The sequence below is a fragment of the Microtus pennsylvanicus genome, chromosome 15 (genome assembly GCF_037038515.1).
Source record: "Microtus pennsylvanicus isolate mMicPen1 chromosome 15, mMicPen1.hap1, whole genome shotgun sequence".
NCBI lineage: Eukaryota > Metazoa > Chordata > Mammalia > Rodentia > Cricetidae > Microtus > Microtus pennsylvanicus.
This window is the reverse complement of record NC_134593.1, coordinates 37,652,971-37,668,466: the sequence shown is the minus strand read 5'-3', so window position 1 is coordinate 37,668,466 and position 15,496 is coordinate 37,652,971. Positions and strand designations below refer to the sequence as shown.

The following is a 15,496-nucleotide window of genomic DNA, read 5'->3' as shown; positions in this document are numbered from 1 at the left end:
CAGTGAAGGCAAACAGCTTTAATAAAACATTAGCACACTAACAGTAATGTGACATTGTATGGTAAGAAACAAGGTATTTAAGAATGGGCTATTGAAGACTCAATATACGCAATCAATAAAAGTGACACAGTCTATTGGTAAAAATATTAAAATCACATGATTATTTCAATACACATTGAAAGGCATGGAACAAAATCTTTATTCTTTCATGATACAGAATTACATCTAACATGCTCAATGGTGAAAAGCTAAATCCTATTCCTCTGTATTAGGCAAGAATAATATATAAACATCTATATCTAAAGAAGTGCAATAGTCTGCTTCTAGATGACATGACTATATACAGAAAACCCCAAGATTTCATCCCCTTAAATTATTAGAACAAAAAAAAATCACAGAGCTGCAGGATACAAAACCTATACACAAACCCAGCATTTCAGTTTATCAACATCAAACTATCTGTAACTGTATCACCTATAATGACAGCTCAAAGGATAGTAAGAATAAATTTAAAGGAGGCAAAAGATTAATAAACTGAAAGCTATGAAACAGTCATGAAATAAATTAGAGACACAAATAAATGAAAAAATAAGTTCACAGATTAGAATTAAAAAGTCCAATCTAATCAAAGTAACCTACAGAGTCAATGCAATTACTAAAAAAAAAATTCCCGTGATCTTTTTTACAAAATAAGAAAACAGTCTTCTTAGTCACATTAAATCAGAAAAGACTGAAGTAGTCAAAGCAATCTTGAGTGAAACCAATAAAGCTCAACAAGCACAGTATCAGATTTCAAAGTACAGCACATGGCTACAAGAACCAAGACAACATGGTACTGCAGCAAAATAAAGGTATGGATCCAGACACCTAAAGATTAATAAACTTAAAAACAGAGCTATTTGTGGCCACTTAGTCTTCAACAAAGATGCCAAGAACTGCAATGGTAATGATTTTTTCCATGGAGTCCTGGGGAAATCAAGGATCCACATGCAGGAGGGGGTGCTATGCCTTTATCTAAGAGTACACGGAAAACAAAAATGAACTGAGCCATGCATGGAAGAAATGAATGGGCTGTGATGTTGACGGAAGGAAGCATGAGCAAACCCCTTACGCTTGCCTAGGCGAGGAATGTGGGGTTTGGTTTTTGTTTTGTTTTTTAACACGACACCAAAAGCAAGGGCAACTAAAGTTAAGTTAGATAAATGGAATTACACTAAACTAAAAAATTCTGTCTCGTAAGAGGGACAATAGATCCAAGAGACAACCTATCAAAGGGAGGAAATATTTGGAAACTTATGTATCTTAATAAGGGTTTAAATGTCAAAATTTATAAGAAATTAAAACCAATACCAGCAGAATGTAAGAAATATAAGAAAATAGGCAAAAGATATGAACAGTACTTCCTCAAAAGAGGATAGACATTGGTCTAGGAGTAAAGTTCAACGGTCAACATCATACACCATAAAGAAAATGCAAATCAAAGCCCCAATAAAACACTGTGCAGTTTTATGAATGACATATAAAAGAGAGAAGGAAAGAGAGAATGGAGGGGGGACAATGGGAGAGAGACAAATACATTGAGAACAGGGAGGGAAAAGAGTCTTGCACAGGGTACTCGGAAGTTAATTAATACAGTCACTATAAAAAAGATGGGCATTCCTCAAAAGGATAAAAATAGAATTACCACATGATTCAGCAGTCCCACTTCCGGATATGTACCCAAAGGAAGTGAAATCAACAACTCAAAATAATTTCTACGCCCCATAACCACTCCAGTTTTATTTAGAATAGGCAGGATCCACAGAGAGATGAATAAGGAAGATGCAGTATAGACACCACGATAGTATGGAGCCTTCTTAGAGAAGAGACTTCTGTCAGCTGCAACTGCAGGGACGAAGTGAGAGGGTATGTTCTAAGTAAAACAGCCAATCACAGAAACAAACTCAGAAAGGGCTGGGGAGATGGCTGAGTATCAAGAGCATTCTCTGCTCTTCCAGAGGACAGGGGTTCAATTCCCAGACTCACAGCATGGCTCACAGTGGCTCTAATAGCCTCTTCTGGTCTCTACAGACACCAGGCAGACACAGAGTACACAGTCATACATACAAACCACCACACAAATAAAGAATGAGGAAATACTTTTTAAAAACACACACACATACACTATAATAAGTGGAAAATAAAAACATCAAGAGTTTAATAGTTGTTGCTAAGGTCTGAGAGGAAATGAGAAGTGTTGGCTGGAGGGCACAAAGTTTTAGCTGGGTAAGACAAACACGTTCTGGAGATCTAAGGTACAGCATGTGTGGAAGACAATCCTATTTTACTGCAGACTTTAAATTTCTGAGAGTAAACCATGTGTTTCCACCACCCAAGACACACAGCTATGTGAGGTGACACGTTAGCTAGCCTGACTGTGGTAATCATTCCACAATGCATACATATATTAAAATCTTACAGTACACAATATAAATTCATGCATTTTAATGTCAATTAAATCTCAAGATAGAGAAAACAAAAAATTAAGCAAAATCACTAAACATATAAATAAGTAGACTTAATTTTTTAGAAGTGTTTCATATACATAAGATTTTACTATCAAATTAGTATCTTTGAAGGAAAATACAAAGCTTGCTGCCTCTTTTTATTATGTGTATAGGTGTTTTGCCTATATGTAAGTCTATACACTACATGCAAGCCTGGTGTCCATGGAGGCCAGATGAGGGCATCAGTCCCACAGAACAGGGGTTTGAAAACAGGGGATTAGAGAGGGTTGAGAGCTACCATGTGAGTTTTGGGAATTGAACTCAAGTCTTCTGGAAGAGCAACAGTGTTCTTAACTGCAAAACGATCTCCCCAGCCTCAAATCTGTGATTCTTAAATAACAGTTTTTAAAAATGTATGTGCTTGTATGTACTTATGTATGTTTCTGTGCATCACATGTGTGCAAGAGTCCACAGAGACCAGAGGGCATCAGATCCCCTGGAGATGGAGTTACAGGTAGTTGGAAGCTGAGTGATTTGGGTGCTAAGAACCAAACCCAGATACTCTGTAAGAGGAGTAGGCACACTTAACCATGTTTCCAGCCTCTCAATTTTAATGAATTCAGCCTCTGAATTTTAATGAAAATATTATACAGCACAAGCCTGTTAACTCAACATTAACTTTTCTAACATATTCTAAAGGTTCAATTTTAAGGTACATCTTTCACCTCTAGAAAACACAATATGTTAAAAATATGCTTAAAAGATGATCAAGTTATATCATCTGATATCCTGCCCTTTTAATACACCTTTATAACTACATAGTACCATATAAATATATATATTATCATATATGATATATACTGCTATATATCATATAATATCATACATGCTGTCATATAAATGATCCAAGTGGTTGAAGTGAAACATGTCATTACACTCAATTTTTGAGACTAGCTCTTTCAAGGTGAGAACCCAAGATTGATGGAGGAAGGTCATTGGTTAAATAAAAAGAAACTGCTTGGCCCTCACTGGTTAGGAGATAGGTGGGAGGAGTAAACAGAACAGAATGCTGGGAGGAAGAGGAAGTGAGCTCAGACTCCACAGCTCTCCTCTCGGGAGCAGACGCCTCAGAGAGACGCCATGCTCCCGGCTCCTGGGCAGATGAAGCTCCGACCCAGGATGGATGTAGGCTAGAATCTTCCCGGTAAGCGCACCTAGCTGCGCTGCATAGAATATTAGACATGGGCTAGTCCAGGTGCAAGAGTTAGCCGAGAAAAGGCTAGATATAATGGGCCAAGCGGTGTTCAAAGGAATACAGTTTCCGTGTAATTATTTTGGGCATAAGCTAGCCAGGCAGCCGGGGTGCTGGGGACGCAGCCCCGCCACCCATATTACTACACAAGATATCACACATCTTAAAAAATAAAAAAACGAGGTACTCTTAAAATGAATTTTATTTGAAAATTATCAATTTATGGAAATTATATACCTTTATTCTATTTCTGTTTATTAAAAGCAAGTACAAAACTAGAAAACCCAGGTGTGCGTGCGGTACACGACAGCAGCACCCTAAAGCAAGCAGGCCAACCTGGAGACCACTCCTAATCAAAGGCATGGAACTTGGGGGGGCTTGTCCAGGCACCTCTTTCCTCAGGGAGCCTGGCTGCTGCCTATTTCTTTTAGAGGAAGATGCACAATCTAGAGGGAAGAAAATGGCTTATGAATTAATCATCTGAAAGACAAGAAATTCCACTTTACTGGCCTACTTCTGAATAACTAGTAGGGGTAACTTCTGGTAAATAACCTCTATCACTTAAAAGAAATTACTAAAAAATATTAAATCTTGCAAAACTACTGTTGAAAAACATAAAAGAAAATTGTAATATCTGGACTGAAATTACTCTATCTCAAAATTGAATGGCTTGCTTTATCCTAACATGCTAGTTCTCAGAAGTCAGCTTACCAAAATCATTCTGCTTTTCTCATTAGGGAACACTGTCAATGGAGAAATTCCTCAGCATGTTTGATGAGAAGAATGATAATAACAATTGAATAAGTACATGGTCTACCTGATAAACCAAAACAGATGCTCTTTTACTTAAAACACGTTTAGATTTCCTCACTTTTAGGAGGAGATTAAGATTGTCACCCAAAGTTTTGTGGTCTAGCCCACTGACTCTTAATTCTGCTCTACCAAATATCCTCATGTTATAACAATATTCTATACCACCTGCTTTTTAACTATTTAAAAGCCCAGACTGCAATGAGTTTACACATATAATTTCAAAGGAAAAAAAATCAAAACAATGCCTAAACTTTTTAGCAGGAAAAAAGTTTATATACATCCTTCCACAAATTTATGGATATAACTATATCCCCAAAACATGATACAGTCAGATCCTTAGAGCTAAGTGCAGAACTACTGCACATATGGAACTATAAAGACCGATACATGTGTGCTAATCTTGTAAGTCAAATATTTGGAATGGCAACAATCTCAGTGATGTGTCATCTTCCAAAATGGTCAATCCGTGTAGAGATTTGAATGAAAACGCCCCCCCCCATCGGTGCATATATTCGAACGCTTAGTCACCAAGTGAAACTGTCTGAAAGGAATTAGGAGGATTAGGAGGTATGACCTTGCTGGTATGTGTGATCTTGTTGGAGGACATATGTCTCTGGCAGATGAGTTATGAGGATTCCAAAGCCCACATCAAACTCAGTTTCTTTCTCTGCCTGTTCAGTATATTAAGCTCTAAGCTACTTCTCCAACCCTACAGCTGCCTGCTTCCAGCCATCATAATGAACAACCTCTGAAGCTGTAAGCAAGTTGCCTTGGTCACGGTGTATCTTTATAGCAATAGCCCCATAACTAAGACAATGTGTATGAGTAGTCAAAGTGTCCTACAGCAATAGCCCATAACTAAGACAATGTGTATGAGTAGTCAAAGTGTCCTACAGCAATAGCCCATAACTAAGACAATGTGTATGAGTAGTCAAAGTGTCCTACAGCAATAGCCCATAACTAAGACAATATGTATGAGTAGTCAAAGTGCCCTAGTTTCACTTCTAATTGACCATGACCACAACTAGCTCGGGGAGGAAAGGGTTTATTTCATCTTACACATCTCAGGTCATGGGCCAACACTGCAGTCAGGACAGGAATTAAAGCAAAGATCATGGAGGACCACCTGCCCAAGGGGCAGCATCACACAGAGTAGACTAGACCTTCCCACATCAATCATTAACCAAGAAAGTGGCCCCAAGACCAGCATACAGCCCAGTTTGATGGAGGCTTTTCTCAACTGAGGTTCCCTCTTCCCAGATGATTGACTTTAGCTTGTGTCAAACTGACAAGGAGTCAATCAGCACACAGTTACTCTCCTATTCCCAATGATAGCTGTGTCTTAAACTCGAGAGCCTAGGAATGTGCTGGCTTACATCCATCACATAAGGAACTCTGAAGGTTGGATACAATGAGGGACAATCTGGGTCAATCTTATCTTATAACATGTCTTAAAAATGATTTTCCTCAGCTGTGGACAAGAAAAAGAAACAGCAGGGTAAGAAAATTTCAGTTTCAGAAAAAATAAAAATAAACACAGAAGTTGAACTTTTTCAAAAAGTAGTTCAATTTCCCCACAACTTAAAACATAATAAAGATTTTCTAATCAGACTTAAAACACAGATTTGATTAAAATATTGGTAAATCTAATTATTACTTTGTTTTTAACTTTTACATGTTAAAAACAGTAATAAAATCAAATGACAAATTAAGAGAAAATATAAGGAGCCAATATATCTAATATATTAAAAATTCCAAAACTGGGGCTAGAGAGATGGCTTAGCAGCTTCTTCCAGAGGCCCCGGATCCAGTCCCCAGCACTCATACTGTAGCTCACAACCATCTCAACTCCAGCTCCAGCCGATCTGGCGCCCTCACCGGCCTCCAGGGGCACTGCGAGCACATGTGTATTTACATCCATGCAGGCAAAACATTTATACACATAAAAATAAGCCAAATGAAAACAATACAAAAATAAGCAAAAGTAATGAACAATTAAATTATAAAGATATCAAAATGGCCTTTTTGGTATGTATTTTCATGTTGTTGGAAGTTGCAGGCTAGACCACTGGAAGTGGGATTGCTAGGTAAACAGATATGCTTTCTTTGGATCTACATAGTCAACTTGAGCCCAAGAACTGTGTAAGAACTGTGCCGCCTTACACTCCATCAAGATCACTGGACTAGAAACTGTCAGAATGTTCAGTATTGGCCCCCCTGGCAGGAGTGCAGATTAGTACAGATTTAATTTTCTTAGAACAGAAGTTGAATTTTTCTATATTTTTAATGTAAGAGTTTTATTAGTACACACTTAGTTTTTAATCACATCTTTTTTTGCTTTATTGATATAAATTTAATCTAATCACATCTTATAAACAACTCAATATTCCATACATAGGTTCTAGTTCATTTATGACTGAATTACCTGCAGGTAGGAAAATGGAAAAGGACAATATTAACAAAAAATTAAAGTAAAATTGCCTTTAGCTTATTGTTTCTATGACAAAAGGGACAGAGACTGTAGAAATGGACAGCTTCACTTTCCGACTTTCCTCTTGGGCAGTCATGAAGGGGACAGAGAGCTGAACAGCCAGTGTGGCTGCTCTTAGTGAAACAGGTTGAGGCCTTAGGAGGAGACAGACAAGGAAAAGACTGCCGTGCTAAACAAGAGAATCTTAATATTATCTTGCCAACTTTACAAAGTGGTGAAAAGGTATAAAATAGTATTAGAAGGAGCAAAAATAAGTATTAGAAAGAAAAACTGGGCAAAACCCAGGCTGAAAACTGGAAGTCCTGGAAAGTCTCTGCTGATGAGGAAAATCTAACCTCACAAGCAAAGCTTCTTCTATGAAAGACGTGGAGACACACTAAGAACAGGAAAAATGTGACAAGGTTCTCAGAAGTTAAAAGCCAAAAACTCCTCGCTTGCATAAATACAGGCAAAGGTTACAGCCTAGCTGGCAGAAGGCATTTAGTAAGCAGAGCAAGTCAACTTAGGCGCAGCAAAAAGGCTTAATAAAGAGTCGATGGTAACCCAAAAATGTTAGCGTGTCTACACAATGACTATTCTCACTCAAAGGTCCACAGATGCGTGTGCCCTTAAAATTCTAATTGATTTTAATTTAGCCTTTAATCCAACTAGCATCTAGAAGGAGGAGATCTCAAATCCGGTCCATCTGGCTGGGAAGGCAAACAACGAGCGCTCACTTCTTCCACGCCATGAACTCACTGCCTCACACTGACAAAGAACCAGAGGGAAAAGAAGCTGCCCTGACACCCACGCCAAAATGATTTGAGATTTTACAGCCTGTGCAAACCATAGTTACATACTGCCATAGATGTACTTAAAACCCCATTTTCCTGTGACTTCATATGAAGCTGGTTATAAAGAGTTAAGTCTAAAGTACAGCAAAACTCATGGATTAAGTGCACCTTTGCGCAGATACAAATAACAGGACGTCTGTCTCTAGAGACAGATGGTGAGCCGCCACTCGCTCCTACTCAGCTTTCTGCAGTGAGTCAGACCTCCAAAATGTTTCCATTAATTATGAAAACAAATTGATCCTTTATTCTCTTAAATTCAGTCGTCAGTCCCAAAAGATCAATGAACTTTATTAAAACTACAAAAGTGAAAAGCAAAATTTTATGCTTGATCTCAAGAGCTTAATTTCTACCTTGAAAATCACTTGATTATCAATTAGCAAAATCCACAGAAGTCAGCACAGTGCTCAGCACAGGCTTTGATGCAGGCCACAGAAAGCAAAGAGAAGGAAGGGAGTTCAAAACACGTTACGATTTTTCCATTTCTCTATTCCTTCCAGAATTCTGTTCTTCCAGCAAGTGCTGTGCTCCGTGTGTTTCCTCTGCAGAACGACAAACTAGGAAGAGTTTTCAGACTATGGGACCAGTCTGCTCATCTCTAAAACACTCTAAGTAAGACTTTCTAAAGTCAGTGAAGTATGTGCACAGCACAGGCAAAACAGTCTTCAGGGGAACCATATGCCTTCAGTTATGACCACCCATGATTTCCAGAGAGAAAGGACCGATAAACCATGACTAGATGACGTTCTGCCACAGGAAATAAACGAGACTGGCTTTCTAAGTCCAACACGTCTTAGTCACAGCTTCTACTGCCTTGACACCATGGCCAAAACAAACTTCGGGAGGAAAGGGTTTATTTCATCTTACAGCTTATAATCCAGGATCCAGGGAGTTTAGGGCAGGAGCTCAAGGTAGGAACATGGATGCAGGACTTGAAACAGAAGCCATAGAGGAGTGTCACTTACTGGCTTGCACCTCATGACTTGCTCAGCCTGCTTTTCTTATAGAATCCAGGACCACCAGTACAGGGATGGCACTGCCCAGAGTGAGCTGGGCCCTCCCATATCTACCATCAATCAAGAAAATGCACCCAGAGACTTGGCCAATCTGGAGGCAGGGCATTTTCTCAATCATATTTCCGTCTGCCAAAATTACTTTAGCTTGTGTCAAGTTGGTATAAAATTAGCAAGTACCACTGACCACTTATCAACTTGATAACAAAGGGAACTCAGCAGCACTAAACCACAACTTTTACTTTCTTGTTCATCCCCCAAGATCTCATAGTAATATTAATATCACACTATAAGACATCCCAGCTTCTGAAGTCTCACAGTCTTTAGAAATTGAGTCTCTAAAATATCTGCTGTGGGACAACGGTCTTTTATCCTGTCATTTGTACTATTTTTAATAAAACGCTGATTGGCTAGTAGCCAGGCAGAAAGTAAAAACAGGGCAACCAGGTAGGAAGTAGAGGCAGGGCAATGAGAACAAGGAGAATTCTGGGAAGAGGAAAGATGCAGTTTGCAATCATCACCCAGACACAGAGGAAGCAAGATGAGAACGCCTCACTGATAAAGGTACCAAGCCACCTGGCTAACACAGAAAAGAATTATGGGTTAAGATATAGGATGTAAGAGCTAATAGGAAGCCTGAGCTACTAGACTAACCAGTTTATAATTAATGTAGACCTCTGTGTATTTCTTTGGGACTGAACGACTGCAGGATCAGAAGGGACAGAAACCTGTTAACCTAGTCTCAAAAAGCCAAAAATTAAAAGTAAAAATAAAAGAAATAGAACTTAAAGCCACATAAAGATGGAAAACATACAGAGAATCTGGATACTATATATTATTATGTTCTCTTTGAATTGTTTGAATGCTAAGGAAAGAGCAACAGCTCCTAAAAGACATTTGATTATAAATGTTGCTGGATTAATCTAACACACATGTTTGAAAATGCTTTGACTTCAAAATTTAAGTCAAAAGATATATATGTTACTTTGGAGAAGAGGTTTTATTTTTAATTCCACAGGAAATGAGGCTGTGGATTCATTCTAGCTAAGAAAAATCGGGTTTGATCATGGAAGACCCCTGAAGACTCTCCGATAGGAGCAGATGGCCCAGATGATCTAACATTTCAGAGAACCTCTGTTGGAGATTCCTCTGAGTTCTACATCCAGAACAGCCCCACGACTGCTGGCTGAGATGATCAAACCTCATAGAACTTTCCAGGCAGGACTTGACTGTAATTCTAAATTCTCTTTAGATCCATGTAAGATTATCAACGCCCCCAATAAGCAGGAAGTAGCCTGGAAAACTAAGCCTGCATTCCCTACCCCCCACCCCCAAAAAAGGATTATGGATGTTTTTCTTTGTTTAGAGTGTTGGTTACAAGTTGTATGAATAATGGTCAGGAAAAAAGCTAAATAAGGGAGATTCGATTCAGAGTTCTTGTTTTGAAAAAAAAAAGGTATGGGGGTGCTGTGGGACAATGGTTTTACCCTGTAAAGATTTGTTTCTTGAACTTGTGTAATAAAATGCCGATTGGCTAGTAGCCAGGCAGGAAGTATAGGTGGGGCGGCCAAGTGGGAAACAGAGGCAGGGCAAGGAGAACAGGAGGATTCCGGAAAGAGGAAAGAGTCAGTCTGCTGTCGTCACCCAGATACAGAGGAAGCAAGATGAAAATGCCTCACTGATAAAAGGTACCAAGCCATATGGCTAACATAGACAAGAATAATGGGCTAATTTAATATGAAGCCTGAGTTAACAGGCCAACCAGTTTATAACTAATGTAGACCTCTGTGTGTTTCTTTGGGACTGAATGGCTGCAGGACTGGGCTGGACAGAAAACTTTGTCAACACAATATCCAAGTCTTTTCTGATGCTAAAAGCCTCTCAAAAAAATAAAAAATAAAAATCGAAGTCTTTAAAATACTCACCCCAACATCCACCTCCTCTGTGAACTGCTTGAGCATGTGAAGGCCAGACCTGCAGATTCAAAGCTACGGGATCTCCGAGACACAAGGCTTACTCTAATGCTTGCTCATGCTCTGTGCTTCGCCTGGATATCCAGGAGAAGTCTCAGTGAGGGCCCAGTATTGACAGAGTAGAAGTCAGAGTCCTTGAGCCAGAGTAACGATCCATTGTAAAGAACACTTACAAGTAAAGCTGTATACTGTGTGACTCAGTGGGCCATAGTATAGCTTCCACACTGAAACTCTTTTGTTGTTTATTTTTAGGCTAGACTTTTAAATTTTGTTTTGGGGGGAGATAAGAAGGGCAGAGGGCAGCAGCAAGTGGAGAGATGAGTTGAATTTGGATGCATGATATGAAACCAAAAAGAATTAATTTAAAAAAAAAAAGTTCAGCACTGGACATCTGGGACTCACTCAGGACCCCCTGGACTCCAAAAGGCCCAGAACAGCTCCACTTCTCCAGCTCTAGCATCACAGGAACACAGTTTGTAGGCTCAGGCCAGCTTCACTCCATGGCTGTGGTTGTGAATGGTGATGTCCAATGGTACTAACATCTCTACGATGCTAGGGTATCAGCTGTAGCTGAGATATACCTTCACCAATGACCTCTTCAGGGATTCTAACCTTGCCAACATGCTGCCAAGTCTCAGCCTCTCTCGATAACCCCTTGTTTATCTTGCTGAAAAATTCTTGTTACCAAGTTTGGCTGCAGGTATGAGGTACATACAACCTGGCCCTCTCTAGACCACAGCTTCTGTTGCTGTCACTGGGGACATACTCCTAATTAGTACACTACTTAGGTATCAAATACCAAATGGTCAGCCTGAAAACATACCCAGTAACCGTAGCCTGAAGTTATACTTAGGAATATATGTGTGTCAACATATACATATCTGTGTGTAAAATAATTAGCAAAAAAAAAAAGAGGTCATAAATTTGAAAAAGAACAAGGAGGGAGAGTTTGGTTTGGATGGGGAGAAAGAAAGTGGAAAATGATGTAATTGTATTATAATCTCAAAAAATAAAAATAAAATTTTAAAAAGAGAAAATATTTTTCTTCCTAAGACTATCTTGTGGCACTTGGGAAGGTAAATTGTTCTAATATTTGTAATCATGAATCACAAAGTCTATCAATTTGCAGTTTTCCCTTGGCACTTGGTAGAGAATCTTTCTGTCATAAATTAATTAGAAGGATGACGGAGACAAGGTGGTGAGATGATAAAGCGTCATTCTCAAATTATCCCTATGATGAGCTGTGAATGACTGGGGTCAGATGAGCACACACATCCTGAAGCGGCTCTCACAGTGACCCTGATTTGAAGCTCTTCCCTTACCTCATATTCTTCACTTTGTAAACACAGATGTGTGTCTTCATAGATTTCATCTCTCAAGAGCATAGACTTACAGCAAATATTAAAATCTTTTAAATCTCTGCATTAAGTTATTTTAATGACCTTTATCTCTTATTTTACCTGTCTTCCTTGAAGTACGGTACTGAGAACTACCTAAAGTAGTAGGGACTCTGGGCCAGTGCAGAGGACAGGGACAAAGGGCTTTCAGGCACGACAGAGGAGTCGTCTACACAATCACTCGCTTCGGGAGGACCTTACAAAGTATTCTATCATCAACCGTCAAACTGCTTTAAATGTCACTTTTCAAAACAAGCATGTTTGAGATGTGTTTTGTGATTAACCGTGCATGTGGCATGTATACATGTGCGCGTGTATATGCCATGGTGTACATAAGGAATTTACAAGTTACACTCGGGAGTTAGTTCTCATCTTCCACCTTGTGGAAACAGGGTCTATGGTTTCTGCCACTGTGAGGCTTACTCCAAGCTGGCTCACAACACCCAACCTTTCAAGAAGGCTCCAGAGAGTGACCACAGGTCCTTGGGTTTGTGAGGCTAGCATTTTCATCTGCTGAGTCATCTTCCAAGCTCAAAAACATTTAATATAAATATATTTTGTATGAAAAATAATTGCATATGGGGCTGGAGAGATAGTCCAGCAGTTAAGAGCATTTGTTGTTCTTCCAGAAGACCCAGGTTTAATTCCCAGCGCCTATTATGGAATTCCACAACTGTCTATAACCCCACAGTTCCAGGGGATCTGATGTCATCTTCTAGCCTCTTCTAGTACCAGTTACATGTGTCGTGCACAGACAACCCACAGAGAATAAAACTTGATAACAAGAAATAATTATGAAGTATAAGTGAGTAAGTAAAAAACACAAGAGATACCTTAAAATGAAAGTAAATAGTACCACACTCTCTTCCAAATCTAGTCAAAGAATAAAATAGAAACTCTTCTATATGCAGGACACTGCTGGCATTACTAGAACCAAAGATTGAGAACCCAAAATTATTAGAATAAAAATGTTAGGAGAAAGCATTGCGAAAATTTAAAAAGCTGGGCAAATGGCACAGGCCTTTAATTATTACACTTGGGAGTCAGACAGGTGGATCATTGTACGTTTAAGGACTGCCAAAACCTGCTGGTGAGACTTTGTCTCCAAGACCAAAACAAAACATAAAATTAAAAAATAAAGAAGTAGTGAATATTACTCTAAGAAATCAGCTACATACTTTCTTTTCAAAAAAATGTTAAAAATGTACATCCACCAAAATAATTAATTTAAAAATCATTAGGAGTAACTGTCATGAGTGAGATAAAAGATTTATACATGAATGATGTGGGATTTCCCTCTATATGCTGTGATTAGCATTGGTTAATACAGAAACTGTCTTGAGCACGGGATAGGGCAGAAAAGAACTAGGCAGGGAAAACTAAACTGAATGTTGGGAGAAAAAAGGGCAGAGTCAGAGAGAAGCCATGTAGCCAGACGGAACTTTAGCCGGTAAGCCACAGCCACGTGGCAATACAGAGATTAATAGAAATGGGTTAAATTAATATTTAAGAGTTAGCCAATAAGAAGCTAGAGCTAATGGGCCAAGCAGTGTTTTAAATAATATAATTTCTGTGTGATTATTTCGGTGCTAGGCAGCCAGGAAACGAACAAGCAGCCTCCTCCAACACATGAAACTATAAGATGCTATTGAAAGAAATACAGGGAAATCTGCTTAACTGCCTGATGAAACACTAACCAAGCTAACCCACAGGATCAATACTGCTCTCTCAACAGCTCACTCTCATCTTCAGAAACAAATGGAAAATCCATCCTAAAACTTATATGACATCTCAAGGGACTCTAAATAATCAAATGATCAGGGAGACAAACAGCAGGTAAAGGTCTGAAAACTCTTTCTGAAACTGCAGTAATCAAACACTGTGCAAAGGATCATGGCAAGGTACTTAGACAAGGTTATGAACAGAGACCCAGGAAATAAACACTTGTGTTATGATGAATGGATCCTAAACAAATATGCCTCAACTTCAGTGAGGAAAACACAGGCCTTTTAAACATTGGTGCTGTGAAAATGCAGAACCTACCTAGAAAACCTACCATTAAAGGTGGATCAGAGCATATATAAGAAATTTTCAAAATAAATTAGCGGTCCAAATGTAAGACCTAAAATGGTAAAATTCTTAGAAGAAAATGGGGGAAAATCACATCATTTGGCAGTGATTTATTAAACATAAGCAGTAAAGGGAAATGATACCCGGCCTTCTGCACAAGGACAAGGACTGCTGTACATGAAAGTACACACCAAGAAGAGAGGAAAAGCCACAGAAAAACACCTGCCAATCGGAGATTTGAGAATGGATTTGATGTCCAGAATATATAAAGAGTGCCTACAGCGCAACAAATTCAGGTAAAACATGTCCAATTCCCTGGCTAGAGAAGGGATAATCTGGAGTCTCAGGAGGATGGGAGAACCGGTCGGCCACAAACTGCAGAGCTAACTGTGGCCAGCAAGGCTGAGTGCAAAAAGGAAAGCTACCACAGGGAAGTCTAGGATAGACAGTTATTCAGCACATAAACCCCTGCAGAAGGCTGGCAGGAGGCTCAGTGGGTGAAGCACTTGCTGCGCAGTTATGAGGAGATGAATTCAAGCCCCCAGAAACCATGTAAGAGTCCAGGCACAATGGCGCAAGCTGTAACCCCACTCAGAGCAAGAGAGGAGAGAAGAGGCAGCATGGGGCTTCCTGGCAAGCCTCACTAGGGTGACAGCTGACATTGACCTCCAGCCTCCATCAGCACTCATGCACATGCACACAGGTACCTGTGCACACAGATACCAATAAACATGGATGCAGACATCCGCATGAACATGTACAAAAACTATATAAAATATAAACAAAACAACAACAACAAAACCCTAGAGTGTGAAGCATTCACAAAAGACTTGGGCCAAGCAAAAGAAAGAATACCAGGAGTGAAGGAAACAGGAGAGGAAATACTTAATTTGTATGGTAACAAGAAACTGGTAACAACAAGCATCATCACGACCGTCCAGGAACTCTAAGAATAAGATTCCAAACTGGAAAATCCACCAATCAGAAGGAGCTGAAATTAAAACTAAAGCATGGAGAATCTGTTTAATACAATTATAGCAGAAAATTTCCAAAATTGGAGAAAAATCAATATTTAAACATAGAAGGCATTGAAAAAAGAAACAGATATAATCAGAAGAGAACCTCTCCACCAAACTGATTCCACCAAACTCCCAAAGACATTCTTCACAGA

The 15,496-nt window shown here is 39.2% G+C and overlaps 1 protein-coding gene across 1 annotated transcript in view; it reads right to left on the bottom strand.

The window, feature by feature from the left end:
- Nucleotides 1-15,496, bottom strand: part of Vwa8 (von Willebrand factor A domain containing 8) — a 304,908-nt gene that overhangs the window by 207,617 nt on the left and 81,795 nt on the right. The window lies entirely within an intron of this gene.